The following is a 5,686-nucleotide window of genomic DNA, read 5'->3' on the forward strand; positions in this document are numbered from 1 at the left end:
ACTAACCCAGGCAGGGTGCCTCCGAGGCAGGGTTACTGTAAAAACACATCTGGTTTTAAACGCCAGGTGCCCTGGCTGGTCCGGTACGGAGCCTGGGTTCCCGCTGTGCCGGGGAGCTGGTGCTGGGAGGCTGCACGTCGCGGGGCAGCTCCGAAAGCGCCTGCCGTGGCCTTTCCCAGCTATCCGACCCGCCGCGGTGACCGGCCGGCTGAGCCCTGTCCCGGCTTCGGAGGTTTCCATGAGTTAAAGCAACAAATTGTGCRTTTAAGCGAAACCTCCCCATCAGCCCAGTTCCCGGAGGAAGCCTCGCTCCCGAGCCAAAAGCCGGGAGAGCGGTGGGAGAAAAATCAATCATTATTCTAGGAAATAAGGCAAAGTCCAAAGCTTGTTTTCCCTTGTTCTTTTTTTTTTTTTCTTCCTTCCGTGGCAAATCCCTTTTTGGCTCAGATTTGCACTTTCTCATATCTAAAGCAGACGCAGAGATGCAGCTAGATAGCGGCCTTCCCTCCCCCCTTCCCTCTCCAGCTGCCGGGTCTAATCCCGCGGAGAGGCTGCGCTAGAGACCATCTCCTCTCCACTTGTTTTAATAGGGAGGAAAACCATGGGAGATAATTAACCAGAGACCTTTCTCAAGCCCGGCAAAGATTTTATTATTTTATTTTTATTTATTTTTTTTTTTTGCAACCTAATTGGATCGGTTCCCCTCTTTCTGCAGCTTTTACGCCGCTTATTTTGTTACCGATAGCGAACGTGTGTGCGGGTGGCGACCGGCGCAGCCGCCGGGACTCCCGCTCCCCGAGCGCGGCTCTGGGAGCCCGCGGAGCAGGGGGTCACCCCTTGGTGACGGGGACGGAAGGAAAGCTGAGACCCCGCGACGGATGGGGCTTCGCATCCGCAACGGCTGCGGCACGAATCAGCCCGGTCCTRTAGCAGCCGCCTGCTGCTGCTGCCGCTGCCGCTGCTGCCGCGGCAATGCAGAAATCAAAGCTTGCAAACCCCAGGGGGGGTCGCGACGGCCCCGGGGGCAAATGRCCCTGGCGAGGGGCGAAGCGGCTCTGCCGGGGCCGGGACCAGCTGCGCGCGGCCGAAGGCAGCACCCGGCTGCGAGGCCCCGGCCACCAGGCTGCCCGAGGCTTGTTGGGTGGGAAAAGCAGCGGAGCTGAGCCAGGGTGGCGGATTCGTTGGCCTAAGATCAGGCAGCGAATTTTGGGCAGCTGGAAATCGGATGCCGCCTTCCCGACGCTCTGCCAACCCCAAAGCATCCCCCTTCCCTCCCGGGCGCCCCTCCGGCAGCTGGGCGCTGCCTCTACTAGCAAATAGGTAGGAGCCAGGCCCCCCAAACGCCTTTTATCCTGATGCATTTGGATTGCAAAAAGCACTAACGACACACGTCAGAAAGCTCGGACGGGAGGGCTGTAAAGGCCAGTGGGACACACCGCCACGGATGCTCTTCCGCGTTTCACGATGCTCCGCGGATGCTTTAATTCGCATCGTGCAGCGCCGCYGGCGAAAGGAGAGCTCGGTTTGCGAAGAGAGGATCGGCTGCCGATAGCAAGTGATTTACGGCGAGGCTTAGGCAAGGCAGCTCCAGGAGTGCTTTTACGCGATGGCCTAATGGTTATTAATTTGTCTGGAATTTACTGTAAAGCTATTAATCCTGATAGGCTTGTTGGGTATTTAATGCAAATATTTTAAGTGCTTCTATGGGATTTTTTTTCCCCTCGAACGCAGCGTTTAGCTGCACAGCCCACGTGCGAGCRGTAGCTCCTGTTTCGCTGGAGCAGCCCCAAATTTCCTCCTTGGCGGCTGTTGCRCTGGGGCCGGGCTCTTCCCGGGCTCCGCCGCAGCCTCGGCATCGGGGCAATCCCCAGGCTTGCCAGGCATCCATGTCCCAAGCCCGCGGGGCCAGCTCGGGCACCATCCGCTCCGCTCCGAATCCGCTCTTGACACCGACCCGTCCATCCCCCGCCGGCTCTGCCGCATGGTGGTTTTCGCTCCGGTTTCAAATTCTTCTCTTTTAATGCTCTGAACATCTTTTGGCCCCTTTTTGCGAGAGCTCCGGGGCCAGGTCGGCCCCCCGGCTCCGGCTCCCGTGCTCACGAGGGTTATTTCTTGAGTTTCTCCCGCTCTTTGATTCCCTGGGTTATGTTGCTCTTTGGCAAGCTGGGCCGTAACCATGTGTTTCTGGTTAGGTGGTCTGACGGATCGAGCTTTCTGGCCTTCTCGGTGGGAAACGCTGCTCCAAAGCCCTGGAAACGCGTGAAGGCTGCAATCCGATCCGGGCCCGTTTCCCCCCTCCCCGCAGGAGGAAGCACAGCTGATGCCAAAGGGGGAAAAAAAAGAAAACACAAAAAAAAGCCTCCCAGGGAAATTGGGAATATGTCGGACTTTTTATCCAGAGATCAGGAAATCCCGGGGTTGTGAGAGCGGAGGGTTCCTCCGGAGGGGTAAGGCTGCTCCGAGCCGGGCCAGGCCAGGTTAGGTCCGGGCTGGGGACCGCGGTGTCCCAGGCGCCGGCGCGGGAAAGGCTCTGCTCTTCGCTTTAAAGCCGGGGACATGTGTTTCCCGTGGGCGTGCGATGGCAGCCAGCCCCTGGCTCCAGGCCTCGCCGAAGGGCTGGAAGCCTGGCGGGGGTGATCAAAGGCTGCCCGGGGGATTTGCTGCCCGTGCAGGATCCGGGAGCTGCCGCCCGGTCGGATGTGCCCTCCGGAGCAGCGTCCCCTGCATTTCGGGGTGCAAATCGCTCCTCCTCTGCCCGAGGCACGGCCGGGCTTCATGCCCCGCGTGCCGGCATCTGAGGTGGGAGCGAGGTGCGTGCCGCCCTCCCATGCCGCTGGAGCCCATCACGGTGGCTTCTGGTCCCCGCCGCCCTGCCGCCATCCCCGGGGCTCGGAGCATCGCCGGGGCCAGGCGAGCGGGAGCGGACGGCGCTGGGGACAAAGAGCCCTTTGAAGGCCGGAGGAGCGACTGCGGCGCCGGCGCTGCCCCTGCCCCGCTGCGCCCGCGGCGAGCTGCCGGCCCGGGCGAGCGCAACCTGGTTAACGCTTTCCGAAGCGCTCTGAGGGCGTCAGCCGCTTCTGGTCGGTGGGAGCTTTCGGGATCTGGGCCCCGAAGCCTTTAAMGTTATCCAGGCTTCGCCAGGGAATGCTGTGAAAGGTGCCACCTCCATACGGATCGTGGTTATCTTTTTCTCTGTTTTCTTATGAATTCATCGCTCGTTTAGCTAGTCTCCCTCTGCTCGCTCCCTTTTATCCCCCTTTAGAGCAACCGGGCAAATGCCGGGTGCCAGAAGGAGACCAGGCAGCTGCATCTGCCGCCGGTTTGGATTCCCGCGTGCCGACCGCAGCCTTCCCAGCGCAGGAATCGCTGTCAGAGACTGCAGAACAGACGGACAAAAGTAGCGAAGGAAAGCAGAGCCCAGCGGGCCGAGCGGCAGGGGCGGCGCGGAGGCTGCGATGGCAGCGTGGAGCTCTATTTATTTCTTGCATCTTCCAGGGATCTTCAGCTGACCGGCAGGAGCTGACGATCCCGCAGGGATTCTCTGTTTTCAGGGGGCTTCGCGAGCCGGTGAAGCCTCCGCAGTGGCGTCGCTTCTGGTCCTAGCATCGTCCCCGGCCGAGGCGAAAATGCACGTCCGAAACACGTGCGCGCGCGTGGCTCGCCGGCCTCGCGTCTCCGACAGCAGCTTTCGTTTTGCCGGCCTCGTCCCCGAGATGTTTTGCTGCTGTTCATGGTGGAAGCGGAGATCTGAGTTGCTTCCTTTAATCTTTCTCTTTGCTCCGCTGCAGGGGGAGCRAGATTTATCGCCGATGCCGGCCTGCGTTTTTGCCTCCTAACAAACATCTGCGTTAACTCTCCCCTCGGCCGCTCGGAAGGCATTTAGCGGAGCAGCCGGGCGGGGGARATAGCGCGACCGGCTTCGGATCTGCTCCGCGGTGCTTCGGACAGGGCGAGCGCTCCGGGGCCGAGCGCGGGGGGGAGGAGGTGACGGCTCTGAGCGTTTTGCCATATTGCCGGGCCTGGCGGGACGTCCGCGCGGCTGGAAAGGAGAGCTCCGGCCCCGGGCTAGCAGCCRGGGATGTGAGCACRCRTCRCGCACYGCTGTCCCTCCGGCCCCGGCCCCGCTCCYGGCTTGCGATCCGTCAGGCCCCTGCCGAGGGCACAGGGGATGTTTGCGCTAGCAGCCCMCGTCCCGATGCAGTTCCACGTGCCCCCAGCGAGGTCTGATTATTTGTGAAGACTGAAGCTCTTTTTGCTGGAAAATCTGGGCTATTTTGAAAGCTCCCCGGGGGTCCTGCCCCGGAAAACACGCTCATCTCCACCCAGTTGCTCTTTCCGCAGCGGCAGAGGGAAGGCGGCTTTCTGCTGACGCCGCTTTTAGGTGCCTGGTGTGATAATTGGGTCTAAATTGATTGGAATCATTTCCTGGAAGTCTCTAGGGAGCAAAATTCCCAGATCAATGGATGCCACGAGCGGCCGCGGGAAACGCTGCCGCCCGAAGCAGGGCTCGGGGCAGCGTCGTGCCCAATCCGCAATGCTTCCCGCATCGCCCGATCAGTCCCGCGTCGGAGCAAGGGCCCAAATTTTTCCTGGGCTTTAACGCGTTGTGCACGGCGCTCTGTGCCCTGATCTGTAGCGTCTCCTGTATATAAATACATATTTATTTGCCTGACCTGCTTCACATCTGTTTAAACCCACGCCGCTCCTGCTTTTGCGTGACAGCTGTCCCAGGCCGTGTTGCGGGGAGCAAAGCCGCCAGCAGCGCTCTTCCTGGAAGTAGGGTTTGAAATATGGAGCTGGGGCTTTGCCATACGGTTACCGGCAATTTCCTCTGCTGCGAAGGGGACGACGTGTGAGTCTGCGCCCTGAACCCGGATCGCGTGGCCCCTCCGGCATCCCGACGATCGCCTCCCTGCACCGGCACTACCCTTCCACCAAGCCTGGCGGCACGGCGTGGTGCTCACGGGCTGCCTTGCGTCGCGTGAAGAAAGTCTATGTTTAATAAATCCAGCCTGAGTTCTGGGCATAATTAGCGCAAGAAGGCTTTATCCCAATGAGCAACGCGGACTTCCCCGCGGCTTCCCCGGTGAGCGCAGGGTCTCCCGGCGGCTTGCGACCCTGCCAAGGAAATAGCTGCCTGCAGAGAGCTGCCTGCTCTTGGCCGCTCCCAAGGCACCCAGGGATTTCTGGTCCAAAAAACCTGCGTTTTATGCACCTCGCTAGGGCGTCTGTCGTGGCCGCGGGTTTGCCGTGTCGCGGTCGAGGCTGGAGCGATTGCCCCGGTGCTGGGGGCGTCCTGCTGTCAGCCTCTCCCGGCTTCCCCGCGCGCATGGAAATGCATTCACGGTGTCGCCGGAGATGCTCTTTCCTATGTATAATTCAGATCCCGCTGCACTCCTTGCCCCCTCCAGCAGCCAACATCCCCGGGGCCGGCTCCGGCTCCGGCTGCGCAGGGCTGGGGAAAGGCAAGGAGGCGGCTGGGAGAGACGCTGCGGAGGCGAGCGCAGGCCCCGTCCCTCCTGCTTGCTCGGGTGCTTCCCCTCTCCGCTTGTCCTGGCTTAAAATTCACCAAAAATGGTCCTTTTTAAAATTTTTTTTTATTTTATTTCTTCCCCTTGTAAACAGGAAACCACGTTTTCATTTCGCCCCAGATTTGTGCAGAACGTGCCTGCTTTTCTCGCAGCTT

The sequence above is a fragment of the Apteryx rowi genome, unplaced genomic scaffold, assembly GCF_003343035.1.
Source record: "Apteryx rowi isolate R43461 unplaced genomic scaffold, aptRow1 scaffold_331, whole genome shotgun sequence".
NCBI classification, from domain to species: domain Eukaryota; kingdom Metazoa; phylum Chordata; class Aves; order Apterygiformes; family Apterygidae; genus Apteryx; species Apteryx rowi.